General features: G+C 44.3%; 1 protein-coding gene across 8 annotated transcripts in view; it reads right to left on the bottom strand.

The window, feature by feature from the left end:
* The window catches only part of ZBTB38 (zinc finger and BTB domain containing 38), a 77,976-nt gene that overhangs the window by 36,590 nt on the left and 21,858 nt on the right, over positions 1–19,528 (bottom strand). For 5 of the 8 annotated variants that reach the window (XM_004754504.3, XM_013057283.2, XM_004754505.3 and 2 more), the window contains one exon: positions 8,208–8,306. The gene's annotated coding sequence lies outside the window, so the exon portion shown is untranslated. The other 3 variants (XM_045088449.1, XM_004754501.3, XM_004754503.3) reach the window with 2 other exon arrangements.

Raw genomic sequence — 19,528 nt, 5'->3', positions numbered from 1 at the left:
TAGGCCATTTCTCTAACGTCTGAGTAAAATCCTTTTTGGGGCTTCGTGTCCCTGCTACTTACTATTTTCTTCATCTATCCTAGTGTCTTCTGCTTCCTCAGGGTGGGCCTCCTGTGAAAGCACAAATGGAACTCCCCCTTAGTCCAAGGGAAGGGTGGAACACGCTGCACCAGGCACGGGTCTGCGGCAGGCACCCGGGAGGCACGTATGGCTTTGGCTCCCATGAGACAGTCAGCTGCTTCCACCCACCAGCATAAAGACAGCAGGGAGCCCTGAGAAGCCTTGCTCTCAGAGCTTGTGTCAGGGGCTTCAAGACCAGAATAAGCCGGTAGAAGCAGGGACAGACCAGAATGCTGAGTAGATATTGTTTTTTCTTTTCTTTTCTTTTTCTTTTAAGATTTATTTTAGTGATAGAGAGAGAACACGAGCAGGGGGAGGGGCAGAGGGAGAGAGAGAATCCCAAGTACACTCCCATCCAGGGCTCGATCCCACCACCTTACGAACAAAATCTCGAGACCATGATCTGAGCCAAAATCAAGTCAGATGGCCCAACCAATTGAGCCACTCAGGGGCCCCTGCTGAGTAGACTTTTTAAAAAGGAAATCCTCCTCTTTGGGTCTAGAAGAGAATCGGCCTTCTAACAGAGCTAATCAGAAATCTCTATGCCTACATGAACACGTATATAAGTTTGGGGAGACTGCAATTCCAGATGTGGTGGGTCTCTCTTGCCTGGCAAAGTAATAAATTTGGTTTTGTTTTTACTGAATTGGTGGTCTTATTATCTAATCGTAATCAACTCTACAAATAATCAGAAGTTGTTCTAACTCATGAACAGGAAAAGTAGCACAAACAAAATGGGGCCTAGAAACAATATCCAACTCACAAAGCAGGAAGGAAGTGACAGCTCATATCTATCTCACCTTGCACAAAGCCTGCCTTCATGGATTGCTGAAATAACCCCAGGATGTTCCTCCAGGATTTAAACAGCCACTGGATTTCTCATGAAAATGCAGCCTGGGATGAACACACGGCATAAAAGTGGCCAGCAAAAACACAAGCATACCAGTGGCCAGTGTGAGCTGGGTCTTCCTCTCTATGTTCTTCAGAAAAATATTTAATTCCTCTCAAAACCAAATTATTTTATAGCTTAGAAATCTGCATTGAAGAGAGAAAAAAGTGCTTTATTTAAAAAATAGGAAACGCCTCCTGCCTCTCCCAGTTTAAAAAGACCTTTTCTTGACTGTTTTACTTTATTTTATACATTTTTAAAGATTTTATTTATTTATTTGACACAGAGAGAGAGAAAGAGAGGGAGGGAGATTACAAACAGGGGAAGTGGCAGGCAGAGGGAGAGGGAGAAGCAGGCTTCCTGCGGACCGGACCAAGGAGCCTGATGCAGGACTCTGTCCCAGGACCCTGGCCAGGGTCATGACCTAAGCCAAAGGCAGATGCTTAACTGACTGAGCCACCCAGGTGGCCCTCTCGATTACTTTCATTGACGAGAATCCAAGTGGTCAGCAGGATGGAATTTTTGCATCACGGTGTCCAACTGTATACTAAAAGTCCAGCTGCCATTCTGGTTCACTCTCTCCAACAGAACAGCCTCTGCCCCTCTTTAAGCTTTGCTTGCTGCCTGCCTTCTTCTGCTCTCCTAATCACTTGCCTTAAGACAGGACTTGCCTGCTTCTGTAGACAGTGTACCAGAATGGGCATTAGACACGGGGTTCTATTCCCAGTTTGCTACGACCTGTATGATTTTGAGTAAATCTTATGATGTCTCCTTATCTAGAATGTGAGTAGCTGGTTTGGGCTAGTTTATTTTTACGGTTCTTTCTAGCCACAAAATTTGAAAACCGTAATTCCCTCCCTTCCATTCTGCTATCTTTTGATTGATTGCTAGCCAGTCTCAATCTTTTGGTAAGAATCCTAATTTCCTCCAAAACAAATAATCTCTCATCCTTAAATTCACACACTTTCCTCAAGAGTATATAAGGTAAAAGCAGAACCCAAAGACTGGCTGGTATTAGTCTATCTATGAGAAGAGTTGGAGGGCACTCTGAAATCAGGACCCCTGGCTGACCTCAAACATGGAGTTAACTCTCATCCCACCTTTCCACCTGCTTGTTCCAGCACCTCTGCTTTTCTCCTAGAGAAGGAACAGAATTATTGCATCTTAGAGCTAGAAGAAGCCTTGGTTACAGACGAGGAAACCAAGCCATCAGTTACATGACTTTCCTTCCCAAGATCGCCCAGTGGGTCGCGGGCACAAGTCCCAGGCCTCCTGGTTGATCTGGTCTCTCACACCATGCTATTTTGTATCTCCTCCCCCAAACTCTCTCTGCAGGGCTCTGGGCTCTTTCCCTCTCCCCACTGCAGCCTTCCTCAAGGCCGCAGAGGGTCATCAACAAACACTTGCTGAGCACCTCTGGGCTATCCCCCAAAAAACAGTTCTAAACTTTCAACTGGCACAGTAACTCTAGGAACACTGAGCACTGCATAGGGACAGTAACAGCTATGACAAGACACAAATTGATGGGTCTCACCAGTGTAGAAATTCACCGGTGTTCTCATTTTAAAAGGAAAGCTTGCAGCAACATGTAGACTGTACATACAGATAGGTCGGAGAGATCAGGAAGCCCCATGAGTTGGGGGTCCTGATCTGGTTCTCGGCACATAGCTGATATTCACTGAACAATTTTGGGAAGTTTGCACATTAGCTTTGCTCCACCTGCTTTTTGTCAAAATTTCTGAGGTTACAGTGATATCAGGGACAAGGCTCTCTGAGTCTCTAAGCTAAAATCAGGAACAGGGATCTACTTCATATTCTATATATGTGACTGGGGAAATAACACGGGGTATGGAGAGAAGAGGCTGGACTTTGTAGTCAGACCCCAGAATATGAAAACCTCATTGGCTGCATTACTGAGCCTCTTCGCCTCAACTTCCATCACACCAAGTTATTCTGACATTCTCCTAAGATGGCTGAAATAATGCACATAAGGCACAGAATTCACTTCATGAAGGTTGCTCTGTCTTCTCCTCTTGGGCATGATGGGAGTAGACAGAAATTCTTATTTCTTGGAAGGCTCCAGGCCACTGGCATCCTCCAAAAGAAGCAAACCATCAATGGAATGCCAACAATGTTATAAGAGGACTCGGTATAATTTTAAAAATATATTCCCGTTATCTGATTTTTAAATTTCGTATAGGGAATATAAAGCACAATTCAATAAGAACAAGTCAAATATGTTTTATATTCTCCATACACAGCTTAAATATCAAGGACATATATGATGTCTCAATCCTTTCCTGTGAACAAGTGAGGAAGAGGACTAGCACTAGGAGAATAGGGTCAATTATCTTCTCATCTAAGAAATGATGTTGGGACAGATGAGCAATGTGAACAGGCCTAAAAATTCTACCATGCCAAGATGCAGACAGGCAGAGAAACGTAATCAAGTAGCAGATATGTCTACCAGCCATAGGACACTGAGTCAGAAAACTGTATCCAGATATACTTAAATGGCATCATGGAGCAATGCTGCTGCCATTAATGTATTATTTGTCGCAACACTTAAAGTTACATTGTTTTTGCAAACTCTGGGCACAGGGACAGGGTGTCCCCATTGATCCTCCAGGAAGAGAAGCTGATCTGGGGGCTGCATGTCACCTGGTACTGCTGTGGGCGTGCTATAGCCGGAGATGGTTGGGGGTGAGAATCCTGGCATGCCTCCACTGCCTGGGGCTCAGCTGTTTTTATCTTATTACAGATACAATCCACAAACGTTAACAATACAAATATAAAACACTGGGGCACAGACCTCTCTCTAATAGAAACTGGGTTCGTATTCAGCATATTGAGGCTCAGGTTTGCCCCCTCCTCTGCTTCCTAGAAACTGGTACTTGTTAATCCTCATCTTGAACTGCCTGTTTCAAATGAAGATTCCCAGGCCCTCCTCCAAACCTACATCCCCAGAATCTCTGGATTTCGGGCCTTTTCATAAGGCCTGCTTTAATAAGTTCCCCAGGTGGATTCTTATCCATATTAAGTTGCCAGTCAGTTGAATTATCACGGGATAGATTAGCTATAGCTGGAGGAATGCTCTTTCTTTGATAAAATCAACACATTAAAATGAGTCATAAAGATAAGTCTTTGTGTATAGATGCATATTACACAGAAATTTACTGATACAAAGTTGTAAGGGGAAGGGAATCAACATTTACTAACTTCCTACTACAGTACAGATCCTGACCAAATTATATATCACTCAATCTTCAAAATAACCTTATTTGAGTTACAGATAGGAAAAGTTAGGCTTAGAGAGAGAGAAACTTTTCTGAAGTCACAAGCCTGGAAAATGGCCTGGTGAGGTTGTGAAACTAGATTTATCTGACCCCAGTCTTCTCATTCCATTGTATTAAGCTCATATGTCCATGAAAACACACACACACACATGCACACACACTCTTCCTCCCTTTCTCTCTCACACATACATATATCATATAATAGCCATTTAGTAAAGGGCAAAGGAATTAAATTACTTTTAGCAAACCTCTTGCATCAACAGAAATGTAGTTTTTAAAGGACTATCAACAGATATTCTTTGGTCCGTCTGCTCAAAACAGAATTAAGTGCACAACTACTATGGAAACCACATTTAACAGCCGGAATTTTAGTAATCAGAAGTGTTTTGGGGGGCTAGGTAGGGTCAAATTTAACAGTGATTCTTGATTTGTCCAAGCTACAAATTCTTGAAAATGAAGCCATTTAATATTCATTGTACAAGTCATATTACCACAAAAGGAAAAGCGCCAATAACCATGATCTAGCCCTTGTCAATCCAATGGCATCCTCTGCCCAGCCCCTACCCCCACCCCAACCAGAAGTCTGACACCTCTGGCTCCCTCCACTGGGAAACCCCTTCTGCTGGCTGCTGCAGTCCTGCTCTCTTGCAGGTCTTCCTTGCTCTCTTGCCAGATTTCTCTCTAGGTACTCGCTAGGTCCTTCCTTCTCTTAAGGCTCCATCCACAACGTGTGCCTCCCCGTACTCACGCTCTAGAAAATCTTTTCCCCCACCTCTTGACTTTTTCTTGTATCCTAATGACTCCTGAGCTAGTTCAGGCCTTCCTCTGCGGCATAAAGCCCCCTGAGGACTGTTACCACCTCAAACTCAGCACCTCTTAAGTACAGCTCCTCACCCACCTCTGAACTTTCCCTTACTGGCAGCACTACTGTGGAAAGCTCTGGGCAGCCTTAGCTATTCCTTCTCTGCTGAAAAGTCAGACTGTGTTCTTTCCTTTGCATTTGTTCCTTTCCCATTTCATTGCTATCACCCATTTCAGGCCTTGTCCTCCCACACTCTCACCTTTCCCTGATGGACTTTGGGAGCCTTCTAACTGGTCTCCCTGTCTCTGGTTTCTGCCCTGCCTTTCCTCCCGATCGATCTTCCCATGAGGTACTCACAAGACCGTGCCCCTGATGCATAGCTGGGACTCCCCCCTGTTCAAATATATTCAATGACTTCTCTTGGCTTAGTGCATTCCTATTTCCCAGCTGGACATACAAGACCATTATTGTTTACCACTGAATGTCCTCAGTTTTATTTCCCACTTGATGCCTATCTAGGCCAGTTCTAACTCATTTGGACTCACTACCTTTCCCTGAATGTGGTCCATGCTCTCTTGTTCTCCTCCTATTCTTCCTATCTGAAATGTCTTCTCTCCATCTCTCTCTCTTTTAAAAGATTTACTTATCTTGTTTAAAGACATTTTTATTTATTTGAGAGTGAGAGAGAGTGTGAGGGCATGCATGAGCAGGAATGGAGGGCTGGAGAGGAGGGGCAGAAGAAGAGGGAGAAGACGACTCCTTGCTCACCAGGGGCGCAGATGCTGGGGCTTGGTCCCCGGACCCTGAGATCATGACCTGAGCCGAAGGCAGACACTTAACTGACTGAGTCACCCAGATGCCCCTATTTATTAACTTTAAAGCGGGGTGTGGACAGAGGTAGAGGAGAAACAGAGAATCTCGAGCCGATTCCATGCTGAGCACGGAGCCTGACGGGGAGCTTGATCTCACAACCCTGAAATTATGTCCTGGGGCTCAATCTCATGACCCTGAGATCATGACCTAACCCGAAATCAAGAGTTGGATGCTTAACTGAGCTACCCAGGAGCCCCTTCTCCCTATCTCTTCTTTGGAAACTCTACATTCTTCAAGGACTTGCTTATTAAATGCCTTTTCTCAAGGAAGAATCCCTTGACTCCTAAAGGTAAAAGAGACCTCTTCCTTTTTACTACCTTTTTAGGCATTTACCACACAGTATTCTGCATATGTTATTTCCTCATCTACGTAACAGGGTCTGAGAGGGAAGGAACCAGATCTTTTTGCTGCTAAATTCTTTGCTTTCTCTAGCACAATGACGTACTCATGTAGGCACTCAATAAATATTTGCTGTATAACATTTATAGAACTCCTAGAAGTTTACAGAGCACATTCACATTCAACATCTCATTTGTTCTCTTTGAAGTTAAGTTTATTACCAGCAGCATTCAAGACTTACAAACTGATACCTGTTGCTTAATGCAATTATTGTAGCTATCACTAACTCTGTACTCTGTAAATTAAAGTATCTCTTAAATTGCTTTACCTTTGAACACTTCTAGCCCTGGGTAGCCTACCAAGCTAGAAGAAGAGAGCATTTCAAGTTAAAGAAAGCCCCCTTGCCAAACTGCTTTAGGTCTACTGGTTAAGCATATAGATAAAAGACCTCTAAAAGCAGGTGACAGTAATAGCAAAATCAAAATTTAAAAGAGAAGAAATTCTTTTCTTTTTTTAGGGGGAAGGTAGGGCAGAGGGAAGAGTGAAAGAGGGAGAACTCACAACCCCGAGATCAACCTAAGTGAAAACTAAGAGTTGGATGCTTAACTGTCTGAGCCACCCAGGTGCCCCAAGAAGAAATTCCTTTCTTAAGATTTCAAGATTTTTAAAAAGATCTCTATATCCTTTATGGGTCAATCGTGAACTTCCTTGCAGCTGATATTCTAGTATGTTAACAGCAGCAAATCTCTAACAGTTGGAAAAATAATTCCTTGCTAGGAGACTGAACATAATTAATATCATGATTGTAAAAAGAAAGTATGTTTGATCTTGAATACCCAAGTGCCTTGTAGGAGTTTCATATACATTTGTTGAGTGAACAAGTCCATGAATTAATTCAGAGAAGACACTATTGTTTATAAGTTGAAAATATCAGTTTTAGTAGCTGGTTGGAAGTATAGGTTAAATTTGAAAAAAAAAAAAAAAACCAACAACGAAAAATTGCATGGAAAGGCAAGAACTGTGACATGTCAGCTACTCAGGTCTCTTCCTCTAAGAGATCCTACGCTGACTGCTGGAAAAGCAGGTGAAGGAGGGGGGTAACATTAGGTACTGCCCAGCTGACTGCCTTTTGGAGTTTAGGCTGCAAACTCCGAGAGGGCCAGCACTTTGCCTTGAACTTTGTTGTCCTAAGCTTTGTGCTTTGCATACGGAATGTGCACCACACATACAGTATGAGATATAAAGCTCCCTATGATCTGTCTGCATGCTCACATTTTAATCCTTCACATCTGTTCTTCTTTACCTTGTAGGGGTATTGTGAGGAGTAAATTAAAAAAAAAAAAAAAAAAAAGATAGAGCATTTTGCTGGGCTGTCAGTTCTTGTCTACATAAACTGCCACTGTCCTGAGGTGGGGGTGGAGGCTCTTCACATGTGTACTCTCAGGGCCTAGCGTGGTGCTCCCCCTCCAGCAGCCCCAGCTGGCTACATGACTGAGCAGCAGATATGCGGGTGTAGTCCTGCCTCTGCCCCAGCCCACTGGGTCAGCCTGAAGAGCCATCTAACTAGCCTCAATGGTGTCTGTGGTCCTTCCAGTCTGGACAAGCTAGAGATCTATGAAGAGATTTACAGACGCTCCCACGACAGTCACTGGCAGAACTGGAATGAGAAGCCAGTTGTCCTGAAGCCCTGTTTCACTTGGTTCCCCCCTTCATCACAGGGGCCTCTGTCACCTTAATAAACAGTTCATTTAAATGTCATGGTCACTTTGTAATCCCCCAATCTGGTGGATCACTGGCACAAATCATATGCCCCTTGGGAGTCCTTCAGTCCCTCAGAAAAACCCTTTTTTATTTCATACAGACTAAGGAGAGACACAAATTCAGTTACCTCAGTTAGACCACACCAGCACTAACAGTTTCTTGTGCTTTGGAAGAAATCACTTGGCAATTCTTGGTTCTGAGTCCTCCATCTTCTCCACATCAAGATCTAAAAAGAAAGAAAGAAGGGAAGAAAAAGCACAGTGTCCCATGACTGGCTGCCAGGATTTGATGTTTCAACAATAACAGTAACTGCAATCAGCATGCGTCCTCAACACCTACTCTAAGTCAAGTACTGAGCAAAAATACTGACATATGTGACCTCATATAGTGTTCATAATACGCTTCATGTAGGAGACATTCCCCGTTTTACAGCTACACAAAAAGAGGCTCCAAAAGGTCACGAAACCTACTCAAGGTCACACAGGTAGTTTACGTTAGATTTGAGAGTGAAACCCAGGTTCAGCGGACTCCAATTCTTGGGTTATTAATCCCGAACAAGTGTTTTAAAAACTGTCTGGCAGTGGGGGCACCTGGGTGGCTCAGTGGGTTAAAGCCTCTGCCTTCAGCTCAGGTCATGATCCCAGGACCCTGGGATCTAGCCCCGAATGGGCTCTCTGCTCAGCAGGGTACCTGCTTCCTCCTCTCTCTGCCTGCCTCTCTGCTTACTTCTGATCTCTGTCAAATAAATAAAATCTTTAAAAAAATAAAAAGCCCTATCTATTAAACAAAAAATAAAATAAAAAATAAAAACTGTCTGGCAGTGACCTACCATGTTAAAAAATTAAATTATATAAACAAACCCCAAAGTCTCAAAACAAGATTTACTCTAACTATATGCAATGCACCCCGATATTGCCTATTCTTTTCTAAATTGGATTATGTATTTTATATCTTTTTAAAAAATTCCTGTAGTAACCCGCTAAACTGATTCCACAATTTTCTAATGGGTCCCTACTCCTGTTGGAAAAACACTACACTTACCTATAGTACCTCACCAAAAGTTTCTCTGAACCCACAGACTAAATCCTCCTATAATTTTTAGCCTTGCGAACCTGATGGGAGTAGCTGAGCTTCGTAATTGGGAGAAAAGTGTTTCAACTTTAAAATATGTATAAGTCACCATAACATATATCATCAATAATGGATCCTTAAAAGGAATATTCAATTAGGGCCAAAGTGCAGAAAGGAATTAGTCACTTACCTACAGCAGAGCAGGACTTAGAAAGTGGAATCGCGGACACACTAAAATCTTGGGTGATTTATTATACATCCTGCAAAGAAGCCGCTTCCAGGGGGCGGTTGTGTTGTACCAACAGAACACAACACAACAGAACAACAAGACCTAACTACTTGCAGAAGTAAGAGGCTGAGATTGCAAACCCCTGGGGGCAGGGCCCTGCCTCTGCACGTCTCATTCAATTCCAGGGGCTTGGTGTTGAACCAAGATCATCAGGTTCCCACTGGGTCGGGTCTGGGGTCCCAGTCGCAGGCCAGAGGAGGGGGGTTGCGACTGTCAGCGCAGTTACTGAGCCTGTAGGACCTGAGCCCTAAGGTCTCCAGCCCTTGGGTGCGCATTTCTCCCCGCACCCCCCGCCCTATAGCCCAGTCGCGCAGTTGGGCCACGAGATGCGGCGCCACCTGCCTGGTCCGTAGCTGACCCCTTTCCCCACCCCTGAGGCACAGGCCCCCGGCTCCGGGCACCTGCGGCCGCTGGGTCCCTGCAGCAGCTCGGCTTCCCAGCGCCCGCGGAGCTCCCAGCTCTGCGCCAGCCGTTGCCAGCCAGGTTTCGGGGCTCCCTCCTGGGAAGAGGAGGGGTCAGGCTGGTCGCGCCCGGGGCCCCGCGCCCGGAGGCCGCACCTCGCCCACCCAGACCCGCACACAAACCCTACGAATGGCACTTACAGGGCTCGACTGCTGCAGAGCGAGCGCGCTCCCCCGGGGGTCCATGGCTCTTCCGGACCCGCGAGTCCGGCCGCTGCGCCACACAGCACCGCCCAGAAAATGGACGCCGGCGGCTCGGCTCTGTCGGCCCGGCCCGCCCCCGGCGCGGGGCAGCGGACTCGGCGGGTCTAGGAAGAGGTCGGCCCGACCCTCAGCCCGCGGGCCGGGGCGCCCGGGGAACCGCCGCACAGAGGACGAGGCCGCAGGAGGGCGGCGGCGGGACCGGGACTGGGGGCAGGAGACGCACGACGGCCGCGCGAGGCCCAGACTGTACCTGGTGCGACGACGTGGGGGCTGGGGGTAGGAAGCTACGACCGCTCCGCGGGGGCCCCACACTCCACCAAAGGGGCAGCGGCCTCCGCCTCCTTGCCTAGGGACAACGCAGCTAGGAACCTGGCCCAAGGACAACCGGTTTGGGGGTCCAGCGGCCACTGTCACTATCAGAACAAGGCCTGGGGCGGCAGAAGGGCCCCTGGGTTCCAGATCCAGACCTCAGAGGGCATCCAAGCCCTGCACATTTCAGAGAGGCAGGATTCGGAGAAAAGTCAGGTGCTGTTTTAAAGTAATCAAATTCTCAGGACTAGCGTGTCACCTGTGTTCTCCCATGGCTGTCAGGGAAGGCCTAGATCGATTTTCCCAACGTGGTATAAAAAAGCATTTCACGCAAAATGACCCAGTCGTCGTCTTCAAATAAAGGGCGCTGACTGCGTGCTAGGATCTTTCTTCCAAGAGTCAGGGACTGCTCATTGAAAAAGTATTTACTGAGGCCTGCCACAAGCTTGCCTTGTGGAGTTATTGGCCTGGAGCACTAACATGCAGGTTTTGTTTTTTGTTTCTTTTTTACAAAGCCATCCATATTCCCTGCATTTTGGTAGTATGAGTCTAACTGTAAAACTTTCTTGAGCAAAGATTTACTCCCAGGTTACAACTTAAAAGGATAAAAAGCCTGTTATCTGGTTTTTAATTAGGAATACAAATATTTGCAATTCTGCATCTCTGCTCCCAACCATATTTTAAGAACCCAATCATCTTGAAGACTAAAGTAGATTGCAATATCAAATATACAACTAGCAAAACATTTAAAATAATCAAGAGGAAAATACATTGACTTAAAGTCAAAGAATTATGTAATTTAAAAAATAAAGACAGGGTTTTAAAGCCTGGTGGTTTGGGCAATATGCACACACATGTACACTAGCAGTTCCCAACCTTCTCTAAGCCAACCACCCTCTAGTATTTCTCAGTAGGCCACATGTTTAGAAAGATCTAGTCCACTAAATTGTGTTTATTAACTAATGATTCATCTTCCCACTTAAAATACAACCTTGCAGTGTTTTTGTGTAAGTAACCACCAATCAGAGCTTCTACAAAACCTGAGACAATCCATTGTCAATCCTAGATTCCAGCCTAAAGAATCCTGTGGTCTGATTGCAAGTATAAGTGTTTCCGTTAAGGTTTTTGGAAGCCATGAAAAACGTCTGGAGACCTTGGAGAAAACCGGAGCATACAAATTGGGAACTATGGGTTGGAAAGTGCCAGTATGAGGCATGACTCTCTGTGCTTCCCTAACACTGGAAGGTGGGAGAGGTAGTAGAACAAGGGAGTTTGGTGTTTGGATTCTGCGTGGCTAGGTTTAAAGCCCTGCTTTGTCACTTACAAAGCCACTTGCTGTGTAATTTTAGGCAAGTTACTTAACTTCCCTGAGCCTCAGCACCCTCATCCATGAAATGAGGCTTATTTTAATATCACCTTTACCTTATAGGGCTTTCTAATAATTAAATAGGATGACATACGAAGTACCCACCAAAGTGCCTGGTACACGGTAAGCACTCTGCAAGTGAGCAGTGTTGTGGCTGCTAGTGGAAGGCGATTATTCAGAGCTGTACGTTCCTACCATCCATGCAGTAAGAACCACAGCCTCAAATGCAAAGCAACCTTTATACCCTAGAAATTTTCCATGGAGAAGCTGCCAGGGTCACATGGTGAGTGACATAAAGGGATTTAAACACAGGTCTGTCTCCACAGTCCACTTTCTGTGCTGCTAACATGTTCCAGGTGGTACCTTGATCAGAGGCTGTCAACAGCTTGTTAAGGGTGAAATCGGCTCTGGCTTCCCTAAGAGGCTTAGCAAGTGAATGGCTCCTTACATCCACTTGGGAATTCACAAACAGTGGCATTTCTTTCTCATTAGAGCCAAATGTTTCTCCAGAAGCGAGGAGATTTCCCCAAATTGTTATTAATAACTAAAATATCATGGCAACAGTTTGAAACACCCCAGCCGAAAACCTTACATAATCAGCCTGTCCTTCAAAATTTTCCACCCTTCCTCATAACCAGTCTTAGATTCTCTCTCTTAATCATTCTTCTGAGTGTGGGGAACTATCTGGAAATTTCCAGGAACATCCCAACTTATCATAATTTTATGCTTTTCTGTAAAGGTTTATTCTTCCCAAAACAACTAAGTGGGATTTATTTTTCTATATTTTTATACCTTTCAGTTCAAAATATTTGCAAATCAGAAAAAAAAAAAAATCCTACGACTTTCGAGATCCTTTCCTCTGAAATATCTACCAGTTGTTCCATATCTCCAGAATGGGGCTCCTGGTCCTTTCCTAGTGGCCTTTCCCAGGACGTTCTCCTTTTCTACCTTATTTCCTTTAATTCTCACTTGATTTCTGCTAGGCTACAACTACATACTTGCACTTTCTGATTTAGGACTGTTGGTTAATGTAACATTTGCTGCCCCCCCTCTTTAAGGTTTCAATTTTATCATAAGGTATAAAAAGACTAAAGCCTGTCTCTTTTTAAAACCCACTTCCTTCCTTAGTTTCCCACCATGGGTTAGGAATCTATAACTCATTCTGTCTCCCATGTATGCAGCACTCTGTTAATTTGTTGTTTTACTTCTCTCCCTCATCCCAGCATTCACCAAATTTCTATCACTTGGCCTCCCTTTATGTGGCTGTTTATCTCTCTCCCTTGAGCGTTTTAAAAAAGTCTGTGTCTGAATCCTCTCTACTCTCCACCACATTCCTGAAAGGCCTCTTGTGATAGTGCGTTGAGAAGTCTTACCAAAGCCCCCCAAAAGGCAGTGTTTAGAACAGGGGCTCTAAGGTTCCTGGGAGCCAGGCAGGAAGTAGTGTGAACTAGGGTCTGCAGGATAATGCGCATCCCACCTAAGTGGGAACAGGTGTGGTCACTACCCAGGCCCAGATCAACCCTTGCCAATGGGGTGTAGGTGGGGAGAGGCCAGATCTGCAGAATTTTCCAATGAAGCCAAAATTGGGATTTTTATGTAAAGTCTATGAAATGTTGACTATGTACACAAACGGAAAAAACAAAGGCATCAGAATCCGATCAAGTCTCTAGCTGTAACTACCAATTTATAGGAAATCTCTGTGACAGAAGAACATGTAAAACAGCACCCAGGAGTGTAATCAATCAGATTTCAGACTGTAGGAAACCCTACAGGTCAAACAGTTTCTTTCTTTCTTTTTTTTTTTTTTTTAAAGATTTTATTTATTTATTTGACAGAGAGATCACAACTCGGCAGAGAGGCAGGCAGAGAGAGAGAGGGAAGCAGGCTCCCTGCTGAGCAGAGAGCCCGATGCGGGACTTGATCCCAGGACCCTGAGACCATGACCTGAGCCGAAGGCAGCGGCTTAATCCACTGAGCCACCCAGGCACCCAAACAGTTTCTTCAAACAAATTTTTTATAGCAATAGTAAGGATGAAAGAAACAGGGAAGGAAACCAATAAATTAAATGACATTTAAGGGAATATCAGTTGTACTGTAAGGACCTTATTTCCTTTGAACTGTGCTTTAAACAAGTAAAAATTGTAAAATTTTATTTAAATGACATAATTGGATAAATTAGGCCAAATTAGAAAATGCTGACTATGATATTTGATGTTATTAAAGAATTATTTGTTGGCAATGATAATGATGCTGTGGTTACTTTTCTTAGAAAAATCACATTTTTTAAAATGTATTTCTTTAGTAACTCACATTTTAAAAACGTTTTATTTAGAAATATTTCAAACTTATAGATGAATTTCAAGAATAGTACCAAAAAACGCCTACATACATTCTACTCATATCTACCTACCTACCCATTTTTTCCTGAACTATTTTTAAGTTGCAGGCATCATTCTCTTTTACCCCTAAATACTTCAGCATTTATTTGTTAAGCAAAACAGCTTTCTCTTCATATTCTTGTGTTTCAGAGAATCACTTCAAAAAACTCAGAGATAAAATGATATGATATCTGAGCTTTACTTCAAAATAATACAGGAGAGGATTTACATAAAACTAGGTTGGCCAGCCATTGAGAATTAGAGATGAGGTTCATTAAACTAGCCTTTCCATGAGGTTCATGGATGATGGCTACATGAGGTTCATTAAACTAGCCTTTCCATATTTTGTATAGGTTCAAGATTTTCATAATAGAGTTTTATTTTTATTTTTTCCTAATAAAATTTTAAAAAGATTATGTAATTAAAGGCTTTAAAATTATATGCTATTAAGGGAATATGAGAAAGATACAAAATTGTTTACAAAATATTATCTCAAGGGGCACCTCAGTGACTCAGTTGGTTAAGCATCTGCCTTCCACTTAGCTCATGATCCTGGGGTCCTGGGATCTGTTTTTGTGTAGCCTGCAAGCTGAGAATGGTTCTTACAATTTTAAATGATTGGGAAAAAAGTTCAAAGGAGAATAGTATTTCATGATGATTATATGAAACTCAACTTTCAGTGTCCACAAGGTAGGCTGTATTAGGACACAGCCACCATCATTCACTTCTGTATCTATGATAGTACAGTTATATTATTATTATTATACTGAATATTACATATTATTAAAATTTAAATTTTGTCGAAAAGCTTATGGAAATTTGTTTTCTCAGTTGCTATATAAATATCTATATAGTATCCCCAGTTGTGCCTCAATCCACAAAACCTAAAATATGTTCTATCTGACTCTTTACAAAGAAAGCGTACAAACTCCTGGTTGAGGACTGGGCGTCCCCTGTGACCTCAAAGCAGCTTATTATAGAAACGGCACTGGACTAGGAGTCAAGGATGGCTCTTAAGGCTCCACGTGACCTGGAGAAGTCACAACTTCTTTGGGCCACAGTTCCCGCAATGACAAAATAAAGTGTGTCTAATGTCTACATGGCAACTGAAGTCTGTGATTTACATTTCTGAGAGAGCTCCACAAGCAGTACAGGGTAAGGATAACACTAAGGACTGGCATGCCAGCCTGTGTGGTCCCCCTGAAGATCAAGGAATTCTTTTTTTCTTTTTTTAAAAGATTTTATTTATTTATTTGAGAGAGAAAAAGAGGGGGGTGAGGGGGATGGGGAGGGAGGAGGAGGAAGAAATAGACTCCCCGCTGAGCATGGAGCCAGGATGCGGGCTTGATCCCAGGACACTGGGATCATAATCCCAGCTGAAGGCAGATCCCAGGCACCCCATCAAGGAATTCAATGAGAATAACCTTTGGCACTCAGAGAAGTTCTGGATAGGCTGGTGAAGAACAAGGAACAGGCCTTGGGAACTCGAGAAAACAGAGCCTGCTGTGTGCAACATGACGCTGGGAGAGAGTTCCTAAAATCTGCAGCTTCAAATCGGGTATTTTGGGTCTATTTCTAGTCTTTACTTTGTAGAAGACTGCAGCACATATAAAAAGTCTGCTTGTTTAATTCAAAGTTTAATCCAGATCTAACAGAGCGATGTCAGGGGGTGGTGAGGTCTCTCTGGCATCCTCAGATATAGAATAGGAGCCTTGGGCTGGGGACTTCATAAGATTCTGGGATAAATTACCCTCAAGGACATAAGTTTGTAGGCTCTTTGTAACACCCAACACGGGACAGTTAAGCAGCAAGACCAACATCACTACTGAAGCCAGACAGAACATCATGGCAGCAGTCCCTACATAGCAAGTCTGCCTCCCGCATTTTAGGGAATTTCCCAAGACTAATTTTTCTAGTTGCACCCCCTCCCCACCCTTTCTCACTTGTACCCTGGACCCTCCTCCCTTCAGGGTATGCACAGCAGCATCTCCTTTTGTTCACCAGCGGCCTCCTGACTCCTCCCTTTGTTTCCTCTTATTTTCTGCGCCCTGCCTCTACCCTCCTACAGCCCTCTCAGTCTGCTGTCACCTCTGTCTCCCCATTTCGCCTCCTAGATGACCACCCCCTTCTATTCCACATCGTTTCCTCAATAGCCAGCAGTTTCTAGAAAATCCGCCAGTGATGTAGCTTCTCTCTTTCCCTACTGAAGTTCCCCTCTTCCCTTCCACAGCTTGAGAAAAGGGTTGGGGAGAATTACAAGGGCACTGCCCTTCTGGGATTTAACCACATTCTCAGCTGGTGGCTTTTGTTTTCTGTCTCACTGGCTTGTAAGGCCCTCGGGGCAGGCACTCCGCACGTCATGCTTGTCGCTGGGGAAGATGGGCAGGACGGTTAGGCCTTAATTAGAGCAAGGCCTCAGACCGGGTAGAAGATTTTAGCAGGCAAAATGAAAAAGGAATTTCAAAATGTCCATTTGGCAGCAATGACCACAGGGGAAGGAAGAGGTTTACTGTATTATGTAAAGAAAATCATGAAAGCTCTCACAGCTTTTCGCGAACACAGAAATAATATTTACACTGGCTTAAAAAAAAAAAAAAAAAAACCGGAAGACAAGCTCCCTCTGCAGGCCAAATGTAGTGAGTGCAGACCCAAGTGCTAGTCTTGAACCCTGAGCAGGAATAGCTGCAGAAGCAAGGGAAGAATTAAGGGACAAGATGCCAAATGAGCTACCAGACGAAAAGAACGATTTTCTGGTCAGTGAGACTTTGAGGCCACAGCAGAGCCACACTGGGATCACCTAAGAGAGACATGAGCTTTGGCAACTGGTCTTTAATATACCTGCTGCCCACCAAGCCTTCTGCAGGACAGCCCACAGGAAGCCCCCCTCCCCCACCGTCAGCCAAGGAAGGTAAAAAGGCAGAAGCATTTTGCCTGCATCAAAAATTCAAATTTTTATATTCAAGAGCTTCTCAACTTAACATCTGCTCATGAATGCAAAAGGGTGGCAGCCGTTACTGAAGTCACCTGGCCAATGCAGGCAAACCAGCTTGGAGTAGGGCAGCCAGACATACGGTGGCTTACTAGGAGCCAAGACATCTCAGGAAGGTGATGAGGATAAGACATCGAGTCCCAGAAAGAACTACCCTTGTCATCAGCTGAAATGCCCCCACACTGAAGGCTGGCCTCCAAGGCAACATTATAAAAGGCCCCTAGGAGAACAGCATGCCATTCGTTTCTGTCTGGAACAGAGAGGACACACAATTGTGCCTGTCCATACGATGCTCTAGCCTTGTGTAGGAAACTGGCTGAAGTTTCGAAGGGTGTTTCATGTCATATTCCATTTTGCCTGGGCTGGAGTGGCATCTGTCACACTGTAGCTGCTCCATAAACGATGCCCAAAGAAGTAAGCTGAATTATTGAAGCCCATTCGTCCACTGGTGGGCAAGACTGCTATAAAGGGCTAGAATGTGCTTCACGCAGGGGAACGGTTCATAAGTTAGTCAAAACTAAAGTGTGAGGAGTCAGCCAGGCCACCTCTAACTTATGATAAGCAAAACCCACTAAATTACGAATTTTATTTATTTAATATTTATTTATTTGAGAGGGAGTGCGCACAAGTGGGGGGAGGGGCAGAGGAAGTGGGAGGAGCAGGGTTCCAGGATGGTAACCAGAGCCAACAACAGATGCTCAACAGACTGAGCCACCCAGGAGACCCTAAATTACGAGTTGGTTTTAGAAGATGCTTCTGACACATTCTGAAAGCCTCATAGGATCTTATCGTTTCTTCCTTCCTTTCTTTCTTTTTAAAAGATTTATTTATTTGAGAGAGAGTGAGTGAGTGAAAGGGGCAAAGGTAGAGGGACAGAGAGTCTTAAGCAGACTATGCACTGAGGGGCCCAACACAGGGGCCAGTCTCAGGACCCTGAGATCAGAACTAGAGTTGGACACTTAACCAACATCATCACCCAGGTGCCCCAAGGGTCTTAACAGTCTCTAACTTATGTAGCAAACCTATCCCTTTGCACTCAGAGCTTTGTCAGCAGACTAACCTAAAATGCATAAAAGAGATCTGGTTCTTAAAAAGAATTTCTTTGGTATTATTTGCTCAAATAGAGAAATACCACTCCAGGTAGTAGGGTCTTTAGAAAGCCGCTGTCAGGCAAAGAAATCTGTAGAGCTGAAGAGTTTTAGGTGTGAGAGGACAGAGAAAATTTACTGGCAAGATGGGACAGACCCTTCCACCATTTGCTTTTGGAAAAAATTAAAGGAAATGGTCATCTCAATGTGTGGCCATAAGTTTACTTTCTGGAGTTCTTAGGAAAAACAAATCTCTGAGAATCCTTTCTCCTGTAGATTTCCGGGGTAGTGCTACACCTATGTCGGCATTTTGTCCGCACCACTGCACCTTCTTAGGTGGCTTCAGGGTGGGACTGGGTCAAAGGCAGTGACATCCCCGGCACTGCGTCCTGGGAATTTGACCAAAACCAGCCACTGGCCAGGCCCACCCTTCTCACTGCAGCGGAACCTGACCTAGGAAAGGCTTTACCCGCGAAGCTATCAGACCTGGCCCCGTGACAATGGCGGTTACGCAAAGAGAGGAGTTTGCAGTCTGAGCATGCGCACTCCTCTGCCTCGTGATGATCCCCGCAGAACCCCACCTGGCTGGCTGCGTCTTACCAGGCTGGTCTCTGCTTTTTAAATGCCAGCTCCTCGGGAAGGCCAGTCATTCTACCGTGGTTTTCCTTCTCCCAACATATCGTCCTTGCCTTTTAACATTTTATTTTAATTTTCTTCTTTGCACTTGTCTTCTTTAATCGTTTACATAAATATTATTTGAGCTTCCCCAGCCCCACCACTCCACTATACTAGAGGCAGGTCTCTGAGAAGCAGGTCCTGATCTCTCCTGCTCTTTACTCTATTTCCAGCCTTTGGAATATGCCTGGCATATAGAAGGTGCTCAATAGATGTGTCAAATGTTTAATTACCAACGAAGCTGTTAAGAACAGCATTTCCCCTGGAAGGGAGTTGTTAGAATCAACCACGTGGTTCCAGGAACTCAGAAGCTTAGCAGGATTTGGTATTAAAGATAAAGGTGCTAGATCTTTTTATTGATCCTTCTTTCCCTGCCAGCCAGCTCTAAAACAGAGTCTGGCTACCAGCCTCTCTAGGGGGACCCACGGAAATGAATGAAGTAGATCAATCTAACTGTAGTGGCAAGAGATGCAATATCGGTATTCTCACTGAGTTAAGGTTCAGAAAAAATTCCTATTTCTCCAAAGAAAAAGAGTTAAGAACTGAAGACTATAAATCATTCAAGTAGAAAACCACAGATTTGCTCATTTTGTTTTGGTGAGAACAAAGCAGTTGTTT

This window comes from Mustela putorius, unplaced genomic scaffold (assembly GCF_011764305.1).
Source record: "Mustela putorius furo isolate JIRA1106 unplaced genomic scaffold, ASM1176430v1.1 tig00003834_pilon_pilon_pilon, whole genome shotgun sequence".
Taxonomy (NCBI): domain Eukaryota; kingdom Metazoa; phylum Chordata; class Mammalia; order Carnivora; family Mustelidae; genus Mustela; species Mustela putorius.
The sequence above is the reverse complement of the archived record's forward strand: the minus strand, read 5'-3'. Positions and strand labels throughout refer to the sequence as shown.